Source organism: Arvicola amphibius, chromosome 2, assembly GCF_903992535.2.
Source record: "Arvicola amphibius chromosome 2, mArvAmp1.2, whole genome shotgun sequence".
Classification (NCBI taxonomy): Eukaryota; Metazoa; Chordata; class Mammalia; order Rodentia; family Cricetidae; genus Arvicola; species Arvicola amphibius.
The window spans coordinates 123,439,749-123,466,622 of NC_052048.2; the positions used below are offsets into that span (position 1 = coordinate 123,439,749).

The 26,874-nt window shown below is 45.1% G+C and overlaps 1 pseudogene; it reads right to left on the reverse strand.

Moving 5' to 3' along the window:
* Positions 1 to 6,826: 6,826 nt before the first annotated feature.
* Positions 6,827 to 7,344, reverse strand: LOC119807307 (annotated as a pseudogene).
* Between the last annotated feature and the right edge of the window lie 19,530 nt (positions 7,345 to 26,874).

Consider the following 26,874-nt stretch of genomic DNA (forward strand, 5'->3'; position numbering starts at 1 on the left):
CATCTTAAAGTCATTCAAGTTCCCTAATGTTTGACTTGTGATATATTTACTCAGTGGAACCTTAGGGTGCATGAAATAAGTCAGAGTTTCACAGCAAACACAGGGACTTTATTTTCTATAATTTTGTGCAAATATCAAGACAGGCTTCAAATCACGTAATGGTACACTTAGGGGGACCTTTGGAATGCATCTCCTGCCCTTTGTTTTAGGGAATGAAACCCAGGTCAAAGTTAACACCTTGGCTAAATCTGAGGCTGGAACCAAAAAGCAGGTGTGGCAGCAAGAGTCTTAGTCTTTTGACTTAATTTGCCCCCCCCACCCAGTAGAAATGTTGGCTTTACTTGGAGCTCCTAAGACAATGAGTAGCACACAATCTGTAGCACACTTAAGGATATCTAAAAGGAAGATGGGCTGGAGAGATGGCTCAGTGGTTAAGAGCACTTACTGCCCTTCCTGAGGACCTGAGTTCGATTCCCTGCACCCACATCAGACAGCTTACAACAACCCCTGTAACCTCAGCTTCAGGGGGACCTGGCACCTCTCTGGGTACTTGAATTCATGTGCATATACCTCCACACAGATCTCTCACAAACAGTACACATAGTAAAAGTAGTAAAAATAAATCTTAAAAAAGGAAACGCCACTCTAACACTCATTAACTGGTGTTAATTTTGGGAGTTTGGTAGTATTGTTGGGTGGCTCTGATGCCTTCAAAATTCAGCAACCCTGAGGACAATCCTTTGCTGGATCACTATGATGCTGAATGGCTATGGTATTGTGGAGCACCAGGGGAAGACTGCTCCCGTCTCGAGGATGATTGCTTGAGGCAGAATGCCGAAAGGGCAAAGGTAAAGCAGCTCTAACAGGAATAAAGATGGGCCACCAAGAGAATAAAGAAGAGGATAAATAGGCCACCGAGGTAGACGATGCCATCTTATTGAGACCGGGTTTTTGCGGTGAAACTTCTTGGAGGACCAAATGAGGATTTTGAGTGTGGGAGTGAGGGTCAGCAAATTCCAAGAACGGGACAGCATCTTCAAAGGCCTGGGGGTGAGAAATGCTGCCGTCTTCCAGGAAGTACAAGAAAAGGCTGTGGTGAGAGATGGAAGCAGGAAGGACCACAAGGGCCTCATCCTCAAAACCTTCGAGAACCAGGATTCCATGCTGCAGGGAAAGGAGAAACGCTAAGGAGCTTAAGTCAAGAGAATGGTCCAGGGAAATGGACCTCCACAGCCATGTGTGGCGGCTCACACCTCTAGTCCCCCGAGTGGCCATGAGACCCTGTCTCAAAGCAAAGCAAATGAACGAGAAGGAATAGGCGTCATGGAGACCTTCAGGGCATGGTGGAAAGTGAAGAAGGACTAAGGGTTTGGGGGTGGGAGGCTGTCCTGATACCCAGTTAGGGGTGAAGTGGAGGAGGTCAGAGTGATAGGAAGACATAGGAAATGACCCTGACCAGTGAGCAGAGGAAGGAGATGCTGCGGATGAAGACACCTGAAGACTCAGGGGAGATCAGGGGCAGTAATGTCCTTCACTTTTTTCAATAATGGACGTATTTACTATTCCCTCCCCTGGTTCTAGTAAATCATGACTAATAAAAATTGTAGTATTCAACGACTCACTCAATCTGATGCATTGATCTTTGTGTGCTTTGTAAAATGATTAGTCATGCTAATTGGCATATCTATCACTTCATTTACATACCCATTTCTTCTTTCTTTTTCTTTTTTTTTTTTAAATTTTTACTGTGAGAATGTTTCAGATCTATTCTTCTGGTAACAATACAGTACCAAGAACTGGTCACTATGGCATGCATAAAAACATCCCAGAATTTACCAGTCTCACCAGGAATGACACTGCCTCGTGGCTTCTATTCCCCTGACCCAGGCAGCCATTCTCGACTCTCTTGTCCTTTGACTTTTTAGGTTTTCTATGAGAGTTCATATAACATCATTTCTCTGTCTCTTTGTCTATGTCTCTCTCTCTGCATGTGCCCATGTACGCCTGTTTTCATGTGTGGGGATGCACATGTATGTGCATGTGCTGGTATGTATACATGTATGTGGAGGTTTGAAGTTTATGTTAGGTGTCTTCCTTGATCTCCACTTTTAAAAAATTACAGATATTTCTCTCTCTCTCTCTCTCTCTCCTCTCTCTCTCTCTCTCTCTCTCTCTCCTCTCTCTCTCTGTGTGTGTGTGTGTGTGTGTGTACAGGGAAAGGTGCACTTGCACACAACTTATCCCTATGTGGAGCTCAAAGGAGAATTTGTGTGAGTGGATTCTCTACTTCTGGCTTGTGGGTCCTGGGGATTGAGTATTACCCATTGCAAAAAGGTTTCCTGAAAAAGGTTGAGAACAGCTTAAGTCTATGATTATAAACATAAATCATCATCTTTTAACTAACTAACAGTGGTAAGTTCTACACTAGGGCCTATGACCTCTTCAGCCATGGACTTTTGACCAGGTTAACAGCACCAGACATGAATGCCAATCAGAGAGAAGATGATTACCCCATGACAGTATACACTCTTACACCAGTGTGTAATCTTGTCTTGCATGTTGGCGGTGTAGTATCATGATACAGTGTTGGGTAAGACTATGACATTTTTCTTCCCCAAACTGGCATAATATCTCTGGCACTATGAAAGCTAGCCAGCACGGAGGAAGTGTCCAGGTTGTTTAGAGATTATTTTCTCTGTCCTGCAGCCAAAGTGTAGGCTGCGGAGACATTACCCTAAATGAAAGAAGCCAGATGTAGAAAGAAGACATCTGGGCTGGGAAGATGGGTTAGTGGTAAAGCATTTTCCACATAGGCACCATGTCTGGAGTTCAGATCCCCACATTCTACCAAAAAACTGGGCAAGTGTGGTGCTGCCTGTAACCCCATCACTGGGCAGACAACAACAGAGGATCCTCTGGGCAAACTGTCTAGGTAGATTAGCTGAATCAGGGAGTGCTGGGCTCAGCAAGAGATTCTGCCTGAATAGAAAAAGGAGAGAAGGCTGGAGAGATGACTCAGAGGGTGAAGGAGCCAGCTGACAAACCTGTGCTGGAATTTTAGCTGGCTTGACCTTGTTCAGGTCTTGTGCACATAACCAGAGTGGCTGTGGGTTTGATAACATGCCCAGAAAGACAGCTTTTCATAGCACCTGCTCACTGTCTGGCTCCTGTTTTCTCCCCACCTGCTCTCCTTTAATGTTCCCATGCATCCATCAGTGGACACATGGGCCGAGTTCATGCTTGGGCTCTTCTGAACAGTGCAGTCATAAACACAGAAGTGCAAATGTCCTGGAGCACGCTGATTCTGTTTCTTTTGGATATGTACCCAGAAGAAAAGTTGTAAAATCACAGGGTAGTTTTATTTTTAATTTTTGAGGAACCTCCATACCACTTTTTATAATGAATGCCATCATGAGCGTACTATTTTATATACCCGCCAAAGGGATCCGTATTGACTCAGGATGCTCCAAGACCAAGCTCTCAGCACAAAGGAAATGCATTTGCCCCAGAGAGACAAAGGCAAGGAATAAGAGACAAAGACAAGATATAGAAGATGAGGGAGAAGGGGAAGCCAACAAAGAAGGGAGGAAGGTCCTTAGCAGTGTAATACACACACACACACACACACACACACACCTCTCAGATAACAAAGGACTGCCTCTTTTTCAGATGTTCAACTCATGAGATTGCACCCATCTGATAAAGGCCATTCAAAATATATAAAGTGATATTTCATGGTGGCTTTGATTTGTATTTACCTAATGATTAGTGATGCTCAACTTTCAACAAAATATATACATCTATCTGCTAGCTATTTGTCTATGCCCTTCTAAGAAATATCTGTTTTGGTCTATCTTTAAAATTAGATAATTTTCTTGCTATTTACATTTTGAGATCCTCTGTAATATTAATATTAACCTGTCATTAGATATAAGGCCTGCAAATATTCTTTCTCACCCCACAGGCTGTCTCTGCACTCTATTGATTACTCCCCGTGCTGTGCAGAAGTTGTTTGAGGTGACCTCATATGTCAGTTTTGCTTCTGTTGCCTGAGCTTTTAGGGTCATGTCTAACAAAGTGTGTGGTTTTTTTTGCCTGAACCAATTTCAAGATGATTTTTCTAGGCTTGTTTTCAAGATCGCCCCAGTTTCAAGTCTTATTTCAAGACTTTTTTACTTTTGGTTGATTTTAAGAATTCGATCAGAGCTCAGTATCTAATTCCATTCTTCTGTACACGAATACCATATTTTTCCAGGGCAGTGCATTTAGGAGATTATCCTTTTCCTGTTATCTTTGCTAAAGATGAACTGACTGTAAGTTTATTCCTGGGTTGTCTTTACTTCCCGTTATTGTTTTTCTAGTACCATGCTGCCTGGATTGGCATATCCAGTGTGGTTTGACTATAAGATGTCCCTGGTAGGCTGATGTGTTTAGACACCTGGTTCCTAGCTAGCAGTGCTGTTTTGGAAGGTGGAGAACCTTTGGGTGTTGGGGGCTGTTTGGAAGAAGTGAATCACTTGAATGAGCCTTGAATTTTTTTTAGTCAGCCCCACTTTTGACTACCTTCTGCTTCCGGACTGAGCTCACACTGTAATTAGCCCCATCAAACTCCTGCTGCCATAATTCCTTGCTCTGACGGAGTATATCCCTTGAATTTTAGCCAAAGTAAACCCTTGTTCCTTTAAGTTGCTTCATTTCAGGTACTTGGTTACAGCACCAAGAAAAACAGTCAATATAGTAACTTTGAAAACTACATTAAAATAAGTTTTCAAAATGCTTTCAACTTTATTTAGTTCAGCTCAGGAGAGGAAAAGTAGAAAACATGGTATTTGGCGGCCAAAGATAGTTCCTTTAAAATTACAAACAAAGAAACAGTAATTGTTAAAGAAATGAGAATTGCATGGAGGGCTGCCAGTGTTTTCACGAGCCCTGGGCACCCAGATATTCAGAAGTCACCGGAGCCATGGTCTAAGAGGTTCTGGCTGCGGCTTGAGCTGGCCCAGGAGTTGAGCATTTTAGCATTCATTGTATGGGTGTTCCTCATTTTATAGACACGCAAAATGTGAGACTCACAGGGCCATGGAGGCGGCCACCACAGTTTTTGAGACAAGCCTAGGAGGTCAGGCAATGTGTAGACAGGTTGGATATTCTGCAGGGACCTTAGCAAGTGAAACACAAAGCTCGAGCCGAGTTTCTGGGATTTTGGAACTGCCAAGAACATGGGATACCCGCTAAGGAAAGTGGCAGGCACCCGTAGAGATGTCCAAAAAGAAGCCACAAGTGTCAGACCATAGCTGCAGCCATGCGTAGGACTGCTGGAGTCCAGCTACCTGGGCACCAGGGGTTTGGCACAGACTGCCTAGTTTCTGCTTGCATGACGGATTTCAGCCTCCATTTGGCCCCTCCTTTCCCACCTATATTCCATCTGTCCATTTTGGAATGGGCATGCTTATGATCTATCACTATATATTGGATGACCATGACTTTCTGATATTCCAGAACCTCATAATTAATAGTTTGCTTTGTGCCTCAGAAGAGACCTTGAACTTCAGACTTACAGGGTTGAGACTGTTAAGGCTTCAGGGACTCTTTAACTTGGATTAAATAGAGTTTATATTATGAGATGACCATGAGCTTTGGAGGCAAGGGCAAAATATATTTCCAATCTGAAATGTCCCCCAAAGGTTCCTGCTTTGACTGATTGTTCCCAGTTGGTGGGGTTATGTAGGAGGCTCAGTACCTTTGGAGGGTCAGACTTAGCTGATGGAATTAGGGTACAGGTCACTTAGGTTGACTTTGGAAGGTTGTGCCTGGCCCTTTGTTCTGTTGCTCTGTCTGCCTCCTGGTTTACTGTGACCCACAGAGCCCCTACCACAAGTTCTGCAGTGAACCGAACAGCCCAGTCCCACCAGGCTCTTCTTGACATTATGGTCTGAAACCCCAACCCTGCATAATCTTTTCCTCCTGTTATGTTGTTCTGTCACAACAATACAAAGGCAGCAAAATTCTGTACATTTATTGAATTTCTTTACTACTTCTAAAGGGTTGTTGGTGGATGTTTTCTACATGTTATGTGTCCTATTCTCGTAGACATTTTTTTGAGTTTTTTCAAATTTAACTAGTATTTTCAAATTAAATCTTAATTTTAATATTGTGGGTGTATTGGGGAGATGTTGAGCGCAGGTGTCTCTATAAGCCAGAGGCATCAGATTCGCCCAGAGCTAGAGTTACAATGGGTTGGTAACTGCCCAGTGTAGGTGCCAGGTCACCTGTAGGAACAATACATGCTCTTAATCACCAAGCCACCGCTCGAGCCCAGTGACTTATTTTTTAACATTTTCCTTACCTAACTGATCTGACTAGGAATTTCAGTACAAGAATAGACATATTTATCTTACTCATCATCATAGAGGAAGGACTTTGTGCTTTCAGTGTGGGATTGTCATATGTGGCTTTCACGGTGCAGTGTGGGATTGTCAGTGTGGTTTCTATGGTGTAGTGTGGGATTGTCAATGTGGCTTCCATGGTGTAGTATGGGATTGTCATATGTGGTTTCTATGATGCAGTGTGGGATTGTCATATCTAGCTTCCATTGTGCTGAGATACAGGGTGTCCTTTTTCTGCTTTCATTGTATGAGCATCCTTGTGAGGAAAAGGGCAGACCATGAGAGGCAGGGAGCAGAGTAGCTAAGTCTCCCTTCTTGGGTCTGTGGTACATAAAAAAAGGCAGGGTGTAAGGTTTGTTTCATTTTGTTTTAGGAAATTCTTCTTATTCTCACCTCCATTTTTTCCCCTAGGAGAATTTTATTGGACTTTTGAATAAGGTTTATTTTCTACGAAGAATGACCACCCCATCACACTTCTGCTGAGACCAGCACATGGTCACCCCTTTGCTGATTCTGTGGCCCCAATGCAGCTTGTCCTGCACTTCTTGTCTGCCATGCTGAAACCCGACCTACCCAACAGCACCGCATAGAAATCCAGGCTGGAGATCCCAATGTAGGTCATAGCTGAGGTCCAGATCACCATGTTCCTGAATCCCCAAACCAAAATTCCAGGATCTGAGAAGTGATTTTCCCATAACCTATACTGTCACACCCTTAAATCTTTCTCCAGGATTTCTTCTGCCTTGGCTCCACAGACTGTGCAGGGAGCAGCAATCTTTTTTATTTCCCCGGATGCTGAAAGACCTGACAGGGTATCGAGCTTTGAGAAATGCAGGTCTCGGGCCTGTGAGCTGCTCCAACCCTTGGCTGCCCTGCTCTCCCCGATGCAGGTATTGAGGCAGAGCCTGAGGTTGCGAGGTTCCTGCATGTGGTTCTCCTTTTCACTTTGACCTTGTAGCGCGACAGAGAACAGGAGAGAGCTCACCTCCACTTCTTTAACGTTAAAAACTTGTTAACCTGTAGCCCAAAGTAATGAGGAAGTGAAAGACTGTGCCCCCATGGTGCATGCTTTCTTTACTACTAAAGCAGACCAGGCATATGAAATAATTGTATTGATGAAGCAGCCTAGGGCAGGAAAAGCCTAATGGAGCCGAATTTCACTTGGCTCGAGCTATTCCCAATCCCTCTTCTCATCATGGCCTTAGCAAGCTGGGACTCCACCTGCACTAAGCAATGCATACACCCGCTCTAAACAGTGTAATTAATCCTCTCAACACCCTTTTGGTAACCCTCCTTTGGGGTGATTTTCCATTCAAGAATGTCCTATAACATTCGGTAGTTAAAGACAGAAGACTGGTCCAGCCTGAACTGGTCAGTTTTGGGTGCATGCAGAGTAAGCCAAACTATGTCTTCTGCATGAACTCTTACAGACAACCCCATATTTATCATCGCAGGCCCCTGCATAACTGGGTGTTTATATGATTAGTATCAGGCAGTTATGATACAGCACACACAGGTAAAGAAGGGCTCATGAGAGGCTGGAGTGATGGATCAGAGGTTGAGAGTTCAGTTCCCGGAATCCACAAAGAGCATAGCCCCCTGTAGCTCCTGCTCTAGGGAGACTGACTTAATTTCTAGACTATGTGGGTGCTTGCATTCATGTGTGTATGTGTTCACACACGTTCATACTGCAGAAAGTCAAAAAATAATAAATCTTTTCAAAGAGAAGACTGTATGCCCACTCAAGTAAATATAAATCACCCACAGAACACCCCTTAGCAACCAACTCCTCCTTGTCATAGACCCCATAAGAGAAATCCCAGATGCCCAAGGCATTAACCAGACACCGTTCAGTGTTTTGACTCAAGGAGCCGTCTGCTCTCTTGTGGAGTGTTTGCTCTGTTTGGTCACATTGCTTCTGAACGAAATTTTTTTTGCCACTTTGCTTCCTATATGTGCTTCCTAAATTCTTAACAAGATGCCAGGAGACTGGAAATATCCAGTCCAGACCATGACCTCTTTGTAACAGTGGTCATGTTGGGTAGTTGATTCTTGCCCAATCAGATGAGAACGTCAGTAGTTGGGGAGAGAGTTCCTGGATGGGTACCCAGAAGCCTATTTAATCTTCCCTCCAACATGTGACAGAAACAGCATATGGCAGCACCGGGCATGAGCAATGACCTACTAATGTTCCTCTCTGAGAAAGGAACAAATGGTTTGGTGAGAAATGGACCTAACACCCTGCAAACGTTTGACAGAGTTGGGTGGTCCCGGACTCGGTTACATCATTTATAGAGAGAACAGCTGGCTTTAAGGCAGTGGTTCTCAACATGAGTCATGACACCCAGGGCTGAATGACCATTCCACAGGGATCACATATCAGCTATCCTGCACATTAGATATTTGCATTATGATTTGTAACAGAAATAAACTTATAGTTATGAAGTAGCAATGAAATAATTTTCAGGTTAGGGGTCACCACAGCATGAGGAACTGTATTAAAGATTCACAGCAGTAGAAGGGTGGAGAACCATTGCTCTAAGAGTGGCTGCTGACATCAACAAACTGATGGTGCCTCAGAACTAGAACACATGTCCTCTCTCTGACTCCAGCCCAGTGATCATCCAGTGATCATGATGAAAGTTCTTTGCTTTTCAAACTATGTCACCTTTTTCTTTCAGTCCTCAACTGTGTCCAGGCAACTCCCTCTGAACAGGCTTAAACATGTTCATTCTGTAATGCACTAAACTTCATCCCTTCCCCCGAACAATTTGTGCACTGAAGTCTGAATCCCCAGTTTCTCAGAATATGACCTGATCTGAAAATAGGTGAACGGCACAGATAATTGGGTGAATGGGATGAGGTCATACTGGAGTTCTTGATCCAATAAAACTGATGTCATTACAAAAAGGGAAAAGACAGGCTCAGGCAGGCACACAGGGGGCACCAGGTGAAGATGATGGGAACCAGAGTGTTGTACCCATAAACCAGGAACATCAGAGATTTCCAGAAAGCATCCAGAAGTTAGGGAAGAGGCCTGGGGAAGACTTTTCCCTCAGTACCGGCTTAAGGAACCATCCTCACTCACACACTGATTTTGGATTTCAAGACTCCAGGGTCAGAAGGCAACACATTTCTGTTGCTCTAGGATACCCAGCTTGTGATAAAGCCCCAACAAGTTAATACAGACTATCTATATGGACTTCGTGCCCCTCTGTTTCAGCATAGCATGCAGAGTTACGTCAGCTGGAAAGTCCCCAGACAGTCTGTACTAAGAACAGAATACTCCTCCTGGCTTAGTTCTAAACCCACCAGCAGTGTCTGGAGCCCAGTAGGTCTGCTGTTCCTCAAAGACATCCAAACTGTATTCTTGGAAAATAAGAGAGGCCTCAAATATTTCATCTTTAAAGTATGAGAACTTAACTGCCTAAGTAAAACCATTGTCTTAGAAATATTCCTCTTCTTTTTTGAGAAATTAAGAAACAGAGGGATCTTAAATTCAGGAAACATGTGTTTGTTTACAGAAAACATGGAGATACGTGTGTATAGTAAATGTAGCATGTAAACCACATATATGATATAAAAATTTGCTTTAGATGAACACACACAGAGGCATCTTGAATTTGATCTATTCTTAACATTCCCCCTTAAACTTCTGTTATCATTCATGTGTTCTGTCTTGGCTTAAAACCTTTCTTGGCCGGGCGGTGGTGGCGCACGTCTTTAATCCCAGCACTCAGGAGGCAGAGGCAGGCGGATCTCTGTGAGTTCGAGGCCAGCCTGGTCTACAAGAGCTAGGTCCAGGACAGGCTCTAAAAAAGCTGCAGAGAAACCCTGTCTCGAAAAACCAAAAAAAAAAAAAAAAAAAAAAAAACCTTTCTTGGCCAGATTTAAAGAGCATCCAGATCCACACAGACTAGTACTCACCGAGCAAGACTTCAATAACAGATGCCTTCATAGTGGGAACAACGATGCCCATAAATATCAAAATGGCACCCTGGAGAGAAAGAAGGATATAATCAACCTTCAGCCAGGAGTTCTGAATCGGACACCTGAAGTATGTGGGGACATTCTGCATCATTTTGCATTGCCCTCTGGAGTCAGGATTCAGAGCCTTGGCTTTCTATATGAAGATGCATAGATGGAGCGGGATAGCTGCACTGGTACCCAGAGAGTCCATTCTCAGTTAGAAAACCCTTTCCAGTTATTTGCCTCTGATTTTCTAGAGATGCGGTCTTAGGACTGACAAACAACCTCTCGATTTTGAGACTGTGTCCCAGTTGGACTCAGATTTGGCCAACAGCCATATTTAGGGTATCAAGGGAAGAATTTAAGTTTACAAATAAAGCAACCTTTCAATAAATATGAAATTCCTATAATGTGGCTCTTCTTAAAGAGAACGGTGATAAAACTGTATTAAAATTCAGTTCTCACACTTGCATTGCTGGTAGGAATGCAAACTGGTATAGTCCCTTTGAGTGTCAGTGCGGTGATGTCTCAGAAAATTAGGAAACAACCTTCCTCAAGACCCAGAAATACCACTTTTGGATATATATCCAAAGGATGCTCAATCATGCCACAAGGACATGTGCTCAACTATGTTCATAGTAGCATTGTTTGTCATAACCAGAACCTGGAAACAACTTAAATGCCCTTGACTCAAGAATGGATAAGGAAAATGTGGTCCATTTACACAATGGAGTACTGCACAGCAGAAAAAAATAACGACATCTTGAAATTTGGAGGCAAATGGATAGAACTAGAAAACATCATTTTGAGTGAGGTAACCCAGACCCAGAAAGACAATTATCACATATACTCACTCACAAGTGGCTTTTAGAAATAAAGCAAAGGAAACCAGCCTACAAATCACAATCAGAGGATCTAGACAACTAAGAGAGACTTACATGAATCTAATCTACAGGGGAAGTAGAAAAGACAAAATCTCCTGAGTAAACTGGGAGCATGGGGACCTTGGGAGAGGGTTGAAAGGGAGAGAAGAGGCAGGGAGGGGAGCAGAGAAAAATGTAGAGCTCAATACAAATCAATAAAAAGAGCCAGTTCTCACTCTTAAAATGCATAGTTTAACAGAGGTGGAAAAACATATGTGAAAGCAAATAACCATGGCATCAGAGAGCATGAGAAAGCCAAAGGCCTCATGAGGAAGTAGAAGAGGTGTTTACAGAGCAGTGGGCCTCTGACCTTGCTTCATACTGGTATCACTGGCAGTTTAAAGACTATCATTGCCCAGATCACCTGAATCAGAGTCTGTTGGGGATAGAGTCTGCACAGATGGAGCTGCAGAGATGGAGCTGCACAGATGGAGCTGCACAGGTGGAGCTGCATAGATGGATCTACACAGATGGAGCTGCACAGGTAGAGCTGCACAGATGGAGCTGCACAGGTGGAGCTGCACAGATGGAGCTGTACAGGTGGAGCTGCACAGATGGAGCTGCACAGGTGGAGCTGCACAGGTGGAGCTGCACAGGTGGAGCTGCATAGGTGGAGCTGCATAGGTGGAGCTGCACAGGTGGAGCTGCACAGGTGGAGCTGCACAGGTGGAGCTGCACAGATGGAGCTGCATAGATGGAGCTGCACAGATGTGCCACTCTGTTGTGGCCTGGGAGTTTGTTGGTAAATCTACTTTCTGGGAGGGAAAGTTTTAAAACTCCTCTGATAGTGCAACATGCAACCAAGCTCAAGAAGCAGTTGTTGAGCAGGGCTGCTCTTCACAGCGCACACTAATCTCTCTGGTATCTTGTTAAAATGTTGAGTTTTAGTCCACCTGTTCTGGGCCTAGGAACAGGCACATTAAAGGAAGAAAGGAGAGTTTACAAATATACTGCCCTGAATGTACCCAATCTCATCTGATCTAGGAAGCAAAGCAGGGTCTGTCCTGTTCAGTGCCTGGATGGGAGAAAGGAAGGGGATTATGCCATTTGTGAGAATAAGGAAAAGCTTCATAGTTCTGGGAGCAGCTGGGCCACCTGACTGGAATAAATAGTTTCAAAACAGAAATAGGAAAAAGAAACACTCAATATAAGAACAGCATAAACAGAGTTTTAGGAGCTGGGAAGCACAGCGGGCGTGAGAAGTTGTTCTCTGTAAAGACTACACCTCCGTTCTCTTAAAGATGTAAGGTGACCTCGAAGGTTCACCAATATTACGATTCCCTGCCCTTATTCAATACTTCATTCTGTTTTGAATCCTTATGACAAGTCAGCATGGTGAGTTTGAAGGTCGTCATTGAATAGATAAAGAAACAAAGACTTAAGAAGTTCCAAATTACGTCTACAGGGCCATGAGAGGACGAGAGTGGAACACACGGAGGAGTAGGAGGGTGGCATCTGCCTTCGGTTCACTCAATAGAAAAGAATATGGCAGCGAACCCAGACATAAAATTGGCCTGCATTTTGTTAGCATTATCACCTAAAAAGTTTGAACAGTATCACTGGTAACAAATCACTCCTTCTCTCTGGGCAAGCAGCATCCCCCATGCAACAGAGCTGCCTGAAGTCGGCACTCACCTCTCTATAGTCTGCTGCGGCCCAGGAGTTTGCTGGTAAATCTGCTTACTGGGAAGGAAAAGGCCCTGAGTTGCACAGTATGCCAGTTTCTATGATATGGATGCTCACAGAATCTTATTTTTAAGCCACAAGAGTGATGTTCCTAGGTGGGAAATGTCTATGCTTATATTCAATATTTAGATATGGATCTGTGAAGGGTTAGCACAAAGTGCTTCTCAGTTATGAAAGAAATGTCAATACAATTGCCAATGGATTTAAAACGGTTTGATGTGTGAAAGAATTGCCCTAAACAATTCTGTTAGCTACAAAGAGTGACAGCCTCACAGTCTGGCATCGCTTTGTTCATTGGGTGCAACAATTGTGATGGATTAGGTTTCTCAAGGGAAGTAGTTGACCACCAGTTAACAGTAGAGCAACGGTCTTTAATTTCAGAGTAAGACATACAATCTGCTTGCTAACTGAATTCTGAAATGGCTGTAATATATTTTGGAACTAGTGCAGTAAGTAATTTTTACTAATGTGAGACACTGCTGAACACTAGGCATGGGTTCAACCCTAAATTGCGGGCGTTCTTATGAGACAGGTGCAGGATGCGAAGTGTCCCTCCTGGCTGCCTATGGCCAGCACTACCGTTACTGCTCAGTGTTGGAGGCTCATCCTTCCTGCTCTCTCACGCTCCACATCTCTATCCGCTAGGCCCGCTGGCTCGACATTTACTACATCCAGAATCAGCCAATTATTGTCTCCGCCAGTGCACCTGGTCTAGGCCACACCCTAGTCCATCCAGATTACTTTAGTTAGCCTTCTCGGCAGGTTAACTGGCATGACCCTTGTTGACCCAGACTGGTCTGTGGCATCCCTCTGCACAGACCTGAACAGTGTCTCCCAACCATCCTAAGAAGGAAAGCCAAAGTCTTCCCGGAGGCTCACGGTCCTGATGGATGTTTCCACTTTTCCTCCACCTGATCTCATTTTTTCCCTTAATTTCTCATTATTCTTCCCCTCACTTAATCAGTCCAGGGCACTCTGGGCTCTCGACTGTTGCTAGAACATGACTTTCACCTCATGGTGCGTTTACTGTCCCACTAATTGTTTGCTCTTCCCCACCATGAGCAATCTTTCTCCAAAATCTTTGTTTGAGTGTTGCCTTTTTAAGGGACATTATGCTATTGTCCTATTTAAAGTCATAATCTCCCTTTCTATCCACTGCTAAGCCCTCTTCTTACCTTGCTATATTTTTTCCTGGTTACTTATCATTTTTGACATACTCTCTAATTTACTTATTTTATTTATCCACTGTTGGGTTCCTTCAACAGAATGCTAACTCCATGAGGATGAGACTTTTTATCTGAGTTTATAGATGCTCAGCAAATACATGTTATATAAATATGTGGGTACCAAGGACTGTTTCCTTTTCCCAGAAAAGAAAACAAAGAAACAAAACAAAGGGAAGACAATCCGAATATATACCAAACCCAGCAAACGATACATTTTTCATGGTAGTCTACACACAAACCCAAGGGGGAAACTGGAGAGCAGAGAGGAATGCTTCCAGCCATGTCCTACAGCTGCAGAAGTCATGAAGGACATACATGACCTTCACATGTGGGGCTGCATGGATAGCCACCAACCACATCCAAGAAATGACCTCTCTAATCCTAATGACGACATTACTCAAATATGACTCATGAGCAATAGAACCATCCAGAAACTCTGGTCTTCTGAAGAGTGTGTTGACGATTCTTCCTCACCCCTGAGCCTTCCTTCCTTGCTTGGCCTGTTTTTTTTTTCACACTCTTAAATGTTAATGTGTTTTTTTTAAATGAGAGGGAAAGCATTAAAGCCTTTCTCTCTCTGGTACCCCAGAGTCCAGGACTGAAGCCTGCTCAGGTTCTGCAGAAGGGAAGGCAGCCAGTACCATGAAGTCACGGGGAGGGTACTCAGCAACCTGGGAACCTTAACTCCCCCTGTGCTCTTAGGAGTGTGGACAAAAATTGAGGAAGAGTTTCCAAAAGAATGCTACTTGTGCATAAATTATGAATTGTGCTGTGAGCTATAATTTAAAAGTTCCCCAATCTGGAGTTCTGCTGAGGGAGATAAAGCCTGGGTTGTGAAAGAAAAATATGCACCAGTGTGAGTAGATTAGCACAGCCAACTCAATTAGATATCAGTGCCTGGAGCTAGAAAAGGAGAAATCTGTAATAAATAATACTAGCACCTTGTTCTAATTTCATCTCTCTGGCTGTGAGAAAACACTCTGACCCAAAACAGCTTAGGGAACAACGAATTGATCTCAGCTTACAGGTCAGAATCCATCATCATGGGAAGTCAGAGCAGGAACTAAGGCAGAAAGAGGAATGTTGCTTTCTGGGTTGCATACAGCCCAGAACCACCTGCCCAGGGAATGGTGCTGCCCACAATGGGATGGGCTCCCCTATGTTTTTAACAATCAAAACAATCCCCCGCAGACATGCCCATAGGCCAATCTGAACTGGGCGATACCTCTGAGATTTTATTTTTAAGACTTTCCAAGTTGACAGTTAAGGTTAACTAGTCATACCTTATATTTTCTTTGCAGTCCTTAAGAAACTTCAGTGTGTTTCTAAAATAGGAGCTCCCTATGCTGCTTTCATATTCCTCTCCCTCCTTCTTCTCTTCCTTTCCTCTCAAATCCAACTCACAATGCAGCTGAGAGTGTCCTTGAATTCTCTGCCACCACAACAGGTTTCTGTGGTACTGAGGATCGAAACCAGGGTTTTGTGCGTTGGACAAATACTTTACAAGCTGAACTCCATCTCCATCCCCTCCCTTTGTCACTCTTGATCATTTGCTTCCTAAGTCCTGGAGGGAGTTGTCAATGAGAGCCCCAATCTGCGTTTGCTGAGAAAATGCGTAAGGCTTGTTTTTACAAGTGACCTTAGTTAGAAAGTGGGGGCTGACCTAGTAGTTCCCACTTTAGAGAGAAGGAGTCTGAGGTCTACATTGGGCGGGAGAATTCTTTAAGGTCACATACTCAAAGTCAGGCCCAGTTTTATGGCTCTTGTTTCTGTGTATTGTTTACTCCTTGGTATGCATAAAATGTATTTTATTGAGACTTAAAAACAAAAGCCAGATTGACTTTACCTGAGATCTATTTGCTAGTGTGCTTGATGCTCACAGGTAAAGAGGGTAAGCTACTTAAGTCAAAGACGTCAGAGAGGAATATTGTTCGGTAAGGTGGAAAGAGACTGATAGGACAAATAGAAGGAAAACATCTCACGCGGCCCGTGCAGAATGCATCATAATCATGCAGAATGCATCATAATCGTGCAGAATGCATCATAATCATGCAGAATGCATCATAATCGTGCAGAATGCATCATAATCGTGCAGAATGCATCATAATCGTGCAGAATACATTATAATCTCCTCGTTCAAGGTTTCCCTGAGTGCAGAAACTGACAAAACCAGAAATTAGTAAGGTAAATAAAAATAAAACAGTGATCAACTCCTCCAGTTTGGGAGAGGGCACTTAGGTACTGTCTTATCATCACGTGTGTGTGTGTGTGTGTGTGTGTGTGTGTATGTGTGTGTATGTATGTGTGTATGTGTGTGTATGTGTATGTATGTGTGTATGTGTGTGTGTATGTGTGTGTATGTGTGTGTATGTGTGTATGTGTGTGTATGTGTATGTATGTGTGTATGTGTGTGTGTATGTGTGTGTATGTGTGTGTATGTGTGTGTATGTGTGTGTATGTGTGTATGTATGTGTGTATGTGTGTGCATGTGTGTGTATGTGTATGTGTGTGTATGTATGTGTGTATGTGTGTGTATGTATGTGTGTGTATGTGTGTGTATGTGTGTGTATGTGTGTGTGTGTATGTGTGTTACATATACCATATCACCAACATTTCACTAGCAGATTAAATAGTCTCACAATAACTAGAGACCAAGCTGAAGCCACAGGTTGTCATGAGATGTGACCTCTGGGGAGGAGCTACCACTTCCCATGATGTCCAGCATCTGACGAGGAGCAGCCACAACCTCTGACCTGCTTGCCCGTGCCCTCCCTGCACCTCACTCCCCGTGCCGTCCAATTAGGAAGGAGCAGCTTTCTGAAGCATGGGTCTGCAAGCACATTCACCTGCCAGACTCTTCACAGCCCACTCAGTCTCTAAAGAGAAAGCCTAAATTCCTTGGGGAGTCACGAGAGACTCTGAAGATGTGATCCAGGTGACCCTGCAACACCATCAAACTGAAATCCTCTTTCAGAACTCTCTCCTCTGCCTCCAGCACCTGTGGATTTCCGATATTTGTTTGTGTACGTTAGCACCATGGCTCACTCATATGACTCCCTGGAACACCTCACCACCTTCGCCAGTCCCCCATAAACCTAGCCCTATGTGCTAAGCAGGGAGAGACAAAAAGCATGTTCCTGTATCAAGTTGCTGGGAGCCTTCCAGAGGGAAACTGATGTGTGCTTAGTCATAGCTAATGTTTATGGGAGCACATGCTAAGTGTGGATGATACTTTAACTCGTTTGTCTTTACAACAGCCTGGGAAGGCCCCGGAAGCACACAGGAGTCAGTGACTTCGCCCAAGGTGACAAGGCTGACAGGAAGAGGAGCGAAACTCCCAGATCAAAGGCCCTGCCTTCTGTACTGCCATTACCTGGAGTCTCTGGAGGAGACAGCAGTGCCCGTGGGTCAGTCAGTAAAGGGCGCAGAGAGAAACCACTCTGGAGACGGTTCCAGGGAACAGCCTCCGCTTTATTGCGTGTGAGTAGCCACTTGTACAGTGGAAGCCTCGCTCGGATTGGATAGTGAGGGCTTGCACCGCCAGGGTCTTTCTGTGGAAGAAGCACACTGAAGGAGAGGGAAGACTCCTCTGCAGGCCAGCTACCACCTTCTCACGATACTTCAGAATTCAGCGTTCCCACTTCAGGAGCACGGTGGGCCAGGCTTCTTATTGAGAAGCTCAGTGTGCCAAGAAGGCTGGACACTAAGTTGTGCCTGCTCTTTCTCCTATACGCCTCTGACCACCTCTGCATTCTGACTCAGTTGGTCTAAGCTGGTATCATACTGTTTGAATGCACTCACATGGATTTCACTGGGCAGTGAGCCTATCTAATCTTGGAGCTACCAGCAACGAAAAATTGAGTGGATGGCATATGGCTCGCATGTGGGGACTGGGAGAAGCTTGAACAACTTAGCTGAACTTCAGGGAGCTACTCAGCCAGGCATGGAAGAGGAATGAGGTTATTATAGAGGGAGAAAGGGGCTGCATAAGCCTTGAATGTCATGCCTAAAGAATGCGAGATCATTCCTGTAGGCAACAGGGAGACATGGAAGGCTTAAGAATGATTTTTTTTTGCATTCATCATTTTTAATAAGCCCCTTGGAGGTCCACTTGAGCCACCCACTTGGAAAAAAATCTGCCCCATTGGACATATTGAGGTGATATAATGGTGGCGTCTGTCTGATCTAGGGGTGGTGTGGAGAAGCACCCGACCATGCTTGGTTCATGAAGCGGAGGGAGCCAGCATCCATCTGGAAACATTTAACAGCTGTGGAGAGTTTGAATATTACTTCCTCTATGCTGCAATTCCCAGGGGACAGAGGTCTCTGTGTGGAGAGAGGCCACATCTGCGGTCTTCTGCCTGCCTGGAAATCCTTAGCCACTCGCCACTGATGAACGTGAGATGATCAGAAAAGAGAGGAAAAGGAGATTGGTACTCGGAGGGTCCTTTGCAAGGTGGAGGTGGCCTCAATGTGGACGGTGACCTTTGCACAGATTATAGATCTGGGGGCTTGGTCTCGACGGCTGTAGTCACTTTAGCTTTATACCAACAGACCCCATGAGGGGCTACCAAAGTCTTCCAATTTGAAGGGCTAGAAGATTCCATGTCGCATAACTTCATCTCATGCACTGATGGAGGAGGGTCATCTGTCTATGTGTTACTTTCATTGGTTAATAAAGAAACTGCCTTGGCCCTTTAATATGACAGAAAATTAGGTAGGCAGAGTAGACAGAACAGAATTTTGGGAGAAAGAAAGCAGAGTCAGGCAGACGCTTACGCCATTCCTTTCCTCTCTGAGGCGGACACAGGTTAAGATCTCTCCTGGTAAGCCACCACCTTGTGGTGCTACACAGATTACTAAATATGGGTTAAAGCAAGATGTGAGAATTAGCCAATAAGAGGCTGAAACTAATGGGCCAGGCAGTGTTTAAATGAATACAGTTTCTGTGTAATTATTTCAGGTAAAGCTAGCCGGGTGGCGGGAAGTGGCCTGCCGCTCCCATCACTACAATACACATATATACTTTTAAAATGGTGTAAAATGACCTTCAGGCTATGTATGCAAGATGTGCACCAAACATGTGAGTCTTGAGTTTGGACTTGGGTCCTATCCTCGGGATATCTCATTTTATAAATGAAAATAGCTCAAAACTCCCGAACAAAGTCCCAGATTCAATATGGCTCTGGTCCCAGGCGTTTCAGCTAAGGAACACTCACACTGTAGTAATTACTACTTTAGGTGGGTTATACCCTGAAAAATGGGCAGAAATTAAACATTTTAATCTTATGGTTTGGGAATAATAGTTGCCTCTCTCAGTGGAAATTTGGAAATGAAGAAGGGGGCAGAAAGTTCCAGATCTATTAGCAGTTATGTTGTGACCATGAGAAAAAAAGACTTCTGGAAAAGTTAGCAAAAGAAGCCATTGGGCAGCCTTGGGTATTTCTGGGCATCCTCAGGTATTACAGAGAAATAAACCGGAAGCTTGGAGCCCGAGCCCAACTCTTTTTGTTTTGTTTTGTTTGATTGGTTTTTTTTTTCAAGACAGGGTTTCTCTGTCTGGAATTGGCTCTTGTAGACCAGGCTGGCCTTGAACACACAGAGATCCACCTGCCTCTGCCTCCCAAGTGCTGGGACTAAAGGCGTGGGCCACCACCGCTGGGCCCCCGGGGCCCAACTCTGGATCATCTGTTATATGAGATAATAAATCTCCCATTCAGTTCAGTTACAACTGAGGGGTTATTTCTATCTCTGTAATTATCAGTCCCTATTCTTATCCTTGACTTTAATTAGAGAAGACTAACACCGCCTGTCATACCACAGAGTCCAGTGTTTTCTCAATAAACCATGTAGTGTTTCTCTCTGGGACCCCCAAAAATTCCTTTAAGAGGCAAAATAGGCACTAAAATGTTTAGAATTTAGAGCAGTGGAGCTCACGTGTCCACTGTCACATGTGATACAGTACAAGTCCTCCTCTTGTGCTGACTGCATCTATGTATGTGTTGGGGTGTGTATGTATGTGTGGGCATGTGCAGACCAGAAGACAATCTCAGATGTCACCTTTCAGTCACTGTCCTTCCTCCTCGTTTTCTGAGACATGGCCTAGACCTTATTGCATAGGGTAGGCTGGGTGGCCAGTGACCTCATGGATTCTTGTGTTTCTGACTGCCTGGTGCTGGGATTACAGGCGTGTGCCGCTGTGCTCCGCTTTTAAAGTGGGTTCTGGGGCTGGGATGGAGGTCTTCCTTCATGCTTGTACATCACTTTACTGAGAAGGCCAACTCCCCAGTTTAGTACACGTTGTATTAATTATATCATACTTCTCATACAGCCACCATTGTACAGTTCAAACTATGCCATAACTTATTAGCTAATTATTATGAGGGGAAATTTCGACTCTTCTTTTTTTCTGAGACAGGGTTTCTCTGTGTATCCCCGGCTGTACTGGAACTTGCTTTGTAGATCAGGTTAGCCTCAAACTCACAGAGACCTGCCTGCCTCTGCCTCCCTGGTGCTGGGATTAAAGGCGTGCACCACCACCCAGCTAAATTTCCACTCTTACTGGTGCACTGTTCACTTTCAAAGTCCAATGACATCATCTATAGCTTCAATCTTGTAAGATCAAGGATGTCAGCAGCTCAAACACAGTCAACGAGAACATTCACTTGCATTTCGGTGACTCAGCTGGTCAACGCCTATAATCTAGCAAGAAAAGACACCTTAGACCCTTGGAAATCTTCCTGGGCCCCAAGAATTGAGACTTTGAGAGCCTTGACGTGTGGGATTGCTGAACTGCAGACCTCGTGGGGCCCTGCATAAAAAAAATGACAAAACAAGACTTGATGAGGGGGGTGACAGTGGGCACTGACTCGGGCAGGGGAGGGGGAGGCAGGGAGCTGTGCCCTCATTTCTGGCCACTTCCCAGGTCCCATTTCCATCAGAGAGAGATCCAGCTGGACTCGGCTCTTGGGCATGACATACATATTTCTGGACACTTTTGCTCCAGCCAGTTTTGAGTTAGTTTCTGTTTCTGGCTTGGATTAAAACCTTTCCTCGTGTTTATTTTTTAGTTAGGTCTCGTTTCCCCGAAGTGATGGCTAGTGGAATAAAAAGGCTTCAGATGAGAAGGATGCACGCAATTCTCTGTTGGCTTCAGAGCAGGGGCTTCCTAGAGAGGCTGCATGGAACCCTGAAGCCAGGGTCTGGAAAGATGCACGGTGTAGGGACACAATGAGTTCTGGAAATGGGCAACCCCAAATCACTGCTACATAGCCGTGGAGTTTCCCTGGATCATGATAGTACTGCACCAGCAGGAGACGTTTACAACTTTGAAGACTTTGGTTGCTACAATTGGGCTAGGTGGAAATACCCTTGTTTTTTTGGCATCTCATGGCTGGCAGCTAGTTAAATAGCTAAAACACCCCACAATGACCAAGCCAGCCTCCCACAAATAAAGAGTCAATATTGTCTAATCTCTGTGACTCGCAGTTTCTCCTGATGTTTATGAAAATGTTGCGTGAGCTGATATTACCACCCGGGGATTCCACTTAAGTCTCACATACACATGGATGGATAAGGTGGGAACTCCTTATGCATGCAGTCTTTTCTTAAGGGCTGGTTTTCAAAAGAACCTGTGAGTGTTTGTGTGGAGGGTGTGGCACCTGAAGGGAGGTGTCTGTCCTCTGATGTCTTTAGGATCTGTAGTCCCAGGCGCTTATGAGCTGTTTGGCTCAGGGACTAGGAATTGGACTCAGGTCTTCTGGAAGAATAGTAGGAGCTTTTAACCACAGGGCCATCTCCTCAGTCTGCGGAGCAATCTTGATCACTGAGAAAAATCCCACCACAGAGGTACCCATCCATGGTCATTGGGTTGGATTAAACAGCTCATGTATGTTTCAATGACAGACACGTACATGTCTTTGCCACTCATCTATGTGGCGGTTTTTTACATTTCAGAAACCCCTAAAGGGAAAGCCGGTTTTGGTATGTGTTTGAGACGATCATTTTGTACCTCGTTAAGAACCTGCCATATGGCAATGCTTACCACATCCACAAAGGCTCCCACCAATAGTGACTTCTTGGGAAACTGCAAATAGCAATTACATTCCTGAAGTGGTAGTTTAGATCTCACATTGCCAGTGGGGGGAAGATACGCTGGTTAGCAGGCATGCACCAATGAGCTCTACAGAACGCCTCCCAAGAGCCATTCAAAATCTGGGGAAGGAAATAAGACCCTCTAAAATGAGGTGGGCCAAGAGGGTACGTCGTGGTTACCCCGGAAACCAAGAAAGGCTTAGAAAGAATCGCATGCAGCTCTCTTAAACATGAACTTCTCCCATCAGAGATGGCTTTACCTAATGCGTTTGACACCACATTAGCTCTGCCTCCTATCTGTGAATTCTCTCTTGGACTTTTGCGGTTAGTGACTGTCAAGGGCTATCTACTGTGAATTGAGCGCCGAGTATCTGTTTCGATTCAACTGGGATCCCTGGAGCCTTCCCTGGCGTGAACACTCTGTGCTTTCTCATGTGGCCCTAGTTCTGAGGCGCAGAAAACATGTCCAGTTCTGGGTCGGCCTTCCAGCTGAGGTGGGACTAGGAGGGTGTGTTTGTGTGACCCATGCTTTCCCGACTGCCTCTTGGTAAAGAATGGGTTCGTCTCAGATGACAGGGCTTCAGCTCTCCCAGAGCAGAGTCAAGGCACATTCTTGAATCCCATTGAGGAGAGGCTTGTGGAAACTGGAGGGTGTGGAGGAGTGACTGTGGCTGAACAATTAAGGGCTGTGGAGGATTAAACTCTGGAAATTGCCAGGGACAAACAGAAAGAGCTCGTTTAGAAGCAAGATACTAAATTCTCTAAGGGAAACCACCCAGCCTCATACCAGACTGTTCTTAGCCCTTAAAGAGCTCTTATCCTCACCCACATGCCTCTCCTTATAATTTTTTGTTATGTCGCACGAGTTTTGTCCCTTTATTCCTCTTCGCGGAATGATTTATTTATTCATTTGTTTATTTTTATTATTATTTTTTATTGAGATAGGGCAGTAGCTCTCACTCTTCCTAATGCTGTGACCTTTAATACGGTTCCTCGTGTTGTGCTGATCCCCAACCATAAAATTACATTTGTTGCTACTTCATAACTGTAATTTTGCTATTGTTATGAATAATAATGTAAATATTTGATATGCAGGATATCTGATATGCAAACCCTGTAAAAGCATCATTCGACTCCCAAAGGGATTGTGACCCACAGATTGATAATGTCTTACTAGGTTGCCCAGGACAGCCGCAAGCTCTGGGCTGAACTGATCCTCCTGCATCAGCCTCCTTGATTAGCTAGAACTATAGGCTTGCAACAGTGAGTCTGGCTTTTCACAGAGAGTTCTAGAAGTTTAAGGAATACCCAGTAACAACTGTCCTTCCAGAGCTCACTCCGTGCTATACACCACACTCACGGGGACTTACTTCTCATGGTAATATTCTAAAGAAAATACTCGTTTGCTTTTCAGAGAACTGAAATGTAGAGAATGTGATTAAATTGTTCAAGGTTATTGAGGATTGCGCAACTATCCCAGAACTTGAATGTCAGAGCCCAAACCCTGCAGGCCTTCAGAGGCTCATGTCCCGTGACTCGCGACAAGATCCCCACTTCCCTTTCACACGACACATGTGTCAGACGTGTTTAAAATACTTGCTTGACAATAGTTAAATTTCAGGCTGCAAAGCATACGTGCTGAATAATAAAACTTGTTATAATTAGAAAGAATCACACTGGGGTCTGAACTCAGTGTTCTCTTCCTCACAAGGGCTAGAAGGACACACAGGCATCATTTTAAAATCCAACCAGGCTTGTTATCCCCACATAAAAAGATACTTGAGTATATCATAGTTGACTATGATGGGATATCAAAATGAGAAACTCTCGGACTCAGGATTCCATGACAGCATCTGACTGTTCTCATGTCCCAAGGTAGTCTCCTTATACTGTTCCCTAAAGTGGTGTGGGAAGGAGGAGCTGCATGCTCCCTTCATACATCTGGAAGGGGCTGGAGGGGAGCAAAATGCCAAAACAGTTTCCTACAGAAATTCTTGCCTCCAGTCTCTGAGTGCTTCTCTTGGCTTCCCTGTCCTTTGGCATGGCCCAGACTGTGGGGACAGCGGAGGAGGGAACAAGCTTGGGTTCCAGTTTCTGCGCCTCTTTGGAAACCCATCTTAGGTTCCCAGGGACATCACCGGGAAGTTGTTGTCCTTCAGGCTCGGGACACAACGTACTTGATTTTAACTTATGATCAACTTGTCTATCAACACAGGGAAGAATGCACAACCACCAAGACTCCCTGTGAGCTGGACATCATGACATCTGGCACATGCCTACAATCTCAGCATTCAGAGGCAGAAGCAGAAGGACTTTCGCCAGTCTACGGCCAGCTTGGTCTACACAGCAAGTTCCAGGCCAGTTAAAACGACATAGTAAGACACTGTGTTCAAACCAGCCCACCAAGCCGACAAACAAACAAAAACAAAATTAAAGTCAAGCAAACAGACTCCCTCTGTGAAACAGTGTTCTTAAGGTGGGCGGGTCACTGGATGCTGCGGAATCGGGATCATGGAAGGCAGAAGAAACTGTACAGAAAGCACCAGCCTTTCAGGGACTGAGGGGGAACTGCAAATCCCAAGCCAGAGCACCTACAACCATCTGACTGTAGGTAAGAGATCCCCAGTAAAATGAGGGCATCTCTAAAAAACCCATAGCTGTCTTTTGGGACCTAAAATAGTTGTTAAATCCTTCGTAGCTTGGGGAATCTGGACACCAGCCTGTAAGAGTACCAGCCTACCAACTAACTGTAAATGGCTGTTACTGGCCAATGGGAAAAGGATAACACAGCAAAAGTGAGTATTTGGTTAGCGCCCACATGGATGTGAGGTGTAGCGTATACACTTGCAATGCCATTTTTCAGTGCTGCCGAGTATTGTAAACATTCCAATGAACCCCACATGATTAAGTTAAAACTTGACCAAGGTGATTGATAACCTCTGGGGCACAGCTTGAAATAATAAAGGACCCAATCAGATTTTATTGAGAGCAGAGGCAAGATCTATTCCGAGCGTGAGCTCACAGTGTGGGTATCTGTGGAATATCGAAGGGCACTAGGATGGCACCTTCTCTCTGCTTACTTACAAGGCACCCGCAATGTCTCCTGTCCCCACTCAGCTCCAAACACCACCCTGGCCTACCAAACATGGACCCACTCACCCACTCGGGACCCACCCAAGACCTGCTCAGTCATGCTGCCATGACTCTTATACCCATCTGGCAGTTTGAAATGCTCTCCCCAGAGATTTCATGGCACTTCCCATTATTCTCATGAATAGGCAGGCGTGCACAGTGGAGGCGGCCCAGGAAATAGTAGTGATTGCTGTTGTCGAACATTGTTATCTCGGCCTTCCTGAGTGGCTCGTTCCTGTTCGAATACAGATTTCCTCAGAGTATTGCACAAGCAGGGCTGGTCTGGGCAAGCCAGCTTGCACCTTTATGTCTTAAGTGTGTTTTCTCTGGGCCACAAAGAGCCCTGATCCCCTGGAAGTTGTACATACTTCCTCAAGGAATAGAACCCACCCTTTCAAAAACTGAGAAGGAGGAGGAGGAACCGGGGTTTCTTCTTGTGACAGCCTGAGTGGTGATTTCCCACCAAGTTCTGTTGCATAGCTACATGAAACTTTAGCTTTCTTTCAACCAACAGAAAGAATCTGAGATATCATTCCTGAAGTTTTGCCAATGTAAAGAGTGGTTTTCTTTAGTCTGTGCTCTAAGGAGCAGTAATTTCTTCCTTCTATAACAAACTACTAACTTCACCGCAGTGAAGATAAAAGAAATCTTTTGGAGACACAGGCTATGCAGAAGGCTTCCATGTCTCCACCCCGGGACGTGGAAAGCGATTCTTAAATCAGGAGATTGGCCCTTTTGTCTGGGCTGCGACCCTGGGCTGCCTGGAATCCTTGATCCTGTGCCCTGACATTCCATCTGAACTGATTTCCCTAGTGTTCTCAGGTGTCCTGCTCCTGTTCTAAGGCCATCCACCCAGAGGAGTCAGACTCTGGCCTCCAGGCAGGTCTGAGGATTCCTGCAAGGGAGTGCGGGCTTCTTCAGATTGTGCTGCCAGACTCTGGCCACCAGGCAGGTCTGAGGATTCCTGCGGAGGGGTGCTGGCTCCTTCAGATTGTGCTGCCAGGTTCGCTGTGTGGTATTCCATCCCGCCCTGCCCCCACCTTGGCCCTTTTGTCTGGGCTGCGACCCTGGGCTGCCTGGAATCCCTGATCCTGTGCCCTGACATTCCATCTGAACTGGTGAGTGAATGCGGACCCTGGGGCAACCTGCCCTGGAAGAGAGCACAGACCTCCTACCCCCACTTCCCTTTGCAGGCTTGTGTCTCCCAAGCTTTCTCTAGTGTTCTCAGGTGTCCTGCTCCTGCTCTAAGGCCATCCACCCAAAGGGGTCAGACTCTGGCCTCCAGGCAGGTCTGAGGATTCCTGCAGAGGGGTGCTGGCTCCTTCAGATTGTGCTGCCAGGTTCGCTGTGTGGTATTCCATCCCGCCCTGCCCCCACCTTGGCCCTTTTGTCTGGGCTGCGACCCTGGGCTGCCTGGAATCCCTGATCCTGTGCCCTGACATTCCATCTGAACTGGTG